Genomic DNA, 2,381 nt, shown 5'->3' with positions numbered 1-2,381 from the left:
AGCCAGAATGTTAGAAGATTGAAATTAGAAACTGGATTAGATTTTGAAGTTACAATAAAGAAAACAGCGGGCCTTCTTGTTATTTCCGCAGATGCTGAAGTGTTGAAAAGTGCAACAGAAAAAATAACTCAAGAAGTCCAGAAAATCAGAAATCGCATCTCGGGCGCAGTGTTTAAAATGAATTGTGATAATATGCATCCAAACTTCACAGAAACAGTATTAACAAATGAGGATATTGATGTACATAATCAGATCTGCAGGCATTTGCTTGGTATTGGCGGACAAAATATAAGGAGGTTGAAATTGGAAACTGGATTAGATTTTGAAGTGCAAACATGTGAATCGGCACATCTTATTGTACATGCAAAGCATACTGACGTGTTGAAGAGTGCGTCAGAAAATATAACTCAGAAAGTCCAAAGAATCCAAGATCACATGGAAAAAGTATTAACAGATAATGATGTAAAGGTTCATAAACAAATCTGTAAGCATTTCATGGGTATAGGTGGGGAAAATATTAGAAGATTGATATTTAAAACTGGATTAGATTTTGAAGTGCAGACAACTAAATCAGGATGTCTACTAGTTTGTGCAATGGATGATGAAGAGTTGAAAAGCGCAACAGAAAAAGTTACTGAAGAAGTCCAAAGAATCAGAAATCGCATCTTAGACGTAGTTCAACTCAATGATGTTGGTATGGACCCAAACTTAACAGAGACTGTCTTAACAGATGATGACATTGATGTTCACAATCAAATTTGCGGGTATATCCTCGGAAAAAGGGGACAGAACATTAAACGATTGAAATCCGAGGCAGGGTTTGATTATCATATACGCCCGACCAAATCAGGCCTGCTGGTTTATGTGACGGATGCTGCACTGTTGAAAAGTGCAACAGAAAAAGTCACGGAGGAGGTTCAAAGAATTAAAAATCTCATAGAATTAATCTTACAGAAGAATGCCAAGACACGTTCTCATTGCACAGAAACAGTGTTTACAGATAAGAATGTTGATGTTCATAAGCAAATCTGTGGAATACTGATTGGGAGGAAAGGGGAGAATGTTAGAAGACTGAGATTTACAAGTGGATTAGATTTTGAAATAAACTCTACCAAAACAGCTTTATGGGTTTCTGCTCCCAATTCCATAATGTTGAAGAAAGCAGTAGAGCTAATAAGAGAAGAAGTCCATTTAATTAAGTATTCAGATCGATACCTTATACATAGAACTCGATAAAAATGGTAGGTCAGTGAGGATGCTTGAACATATTCAAAAAGAAAACAATAAAAATTTGAAAAAAGCTAGATTAAATGTTGAAATTTGTCTTAAGGTTTCTTTACGATTACCTGTGATCCCATCAAACTCAAACTTAATGTGATTTTTTCAGAGCTGCATAATACACTAGTTTTACTAATTCCCTGCAATTGCAATGGTGCTGAAATCACAGGAAAACGTCACCTGTAATAGAGAATGAGCAATTCCAGGGTCCAACCTCGGATCACTTATGTCTGTAGACTGTAACATGTTATCTAGGAGCGAGACCTTGGGGTTACTTTTCCATTCTGGGTCACAGGAACGTGAGAAGCTCTTGTGGCTAAAATCTGTTCTCTATACTAGCTATGCAAAACTTAACTTTGAGTTTGATGGGCTCCACAGACAAGGCAAGGGAGTGCTTCCAGTGACACAAAAATGGTATCCGCAGTTTACACAAACATTAATAACGTGTATAAATCGCATGTAGAACATCGTCGGATACCCACGGTTGATAGCACATCACTATGTCACACTTAGATGTTAGAACACAGGTGAACAATCTGTGTCCCTTGTGTAACTGTATATCGCCCATATCACCGAGGCCGACATCTGACATTTGGACTTAAAAACAATCATAAAAGAGGCAAAAAATACATTTATACAAATGTACTTGTATTGTTATAGCTTTTTTTCCCCCTTCCACTTGCGTATTGATGGACTGCAGAAATGTGAATACTGGTATATTAATACTTGCTTATTAGCTTTGATTTGTTTTATTTCCACTTATAGATAATCTTTCCCATTAACAGTGAAGTCATTGTTAGCTTCACTTTTTCCTTGACATTTGGACTCGAATGACCTTGGTCTTTGATCAGATGACTTCTCTTTAAATACAGATCAAATTTGCTCCATAATGTCAACAAAATATTCATCAGTGAAAAAATACTAAATTTGACCTTGACCTTTAACCAAGTGACCTTGATCTTTGGTCTGTAGACTCCTTGTTTAATTCAACCATTTTCTCTGTTTTGTCAAACGAAATTTGTAGACAGACTTGTGATACATGAAGAAGTCTGATACTAAGTAAAGTCCCGTATGGAGTTAAGAAATTATAAACAAAAGTGAAG

The sequence above is a fragment of the Pecten maximus genome, chromosome 10, assembly GCF_902652985.1.
Source record: "Pecten maximus chromosome 10, xPecMax1.1, whole genome shotgun sequence".
Taxonomy (NCBI): Eukaryota; Metazoa; Mollusca; class Bivalvia; order Pectinida; family Pectinidae; genus Pecten; species Pecten maximus.
Note: the sequence above shows the minus strand (reverse complement) of the source record.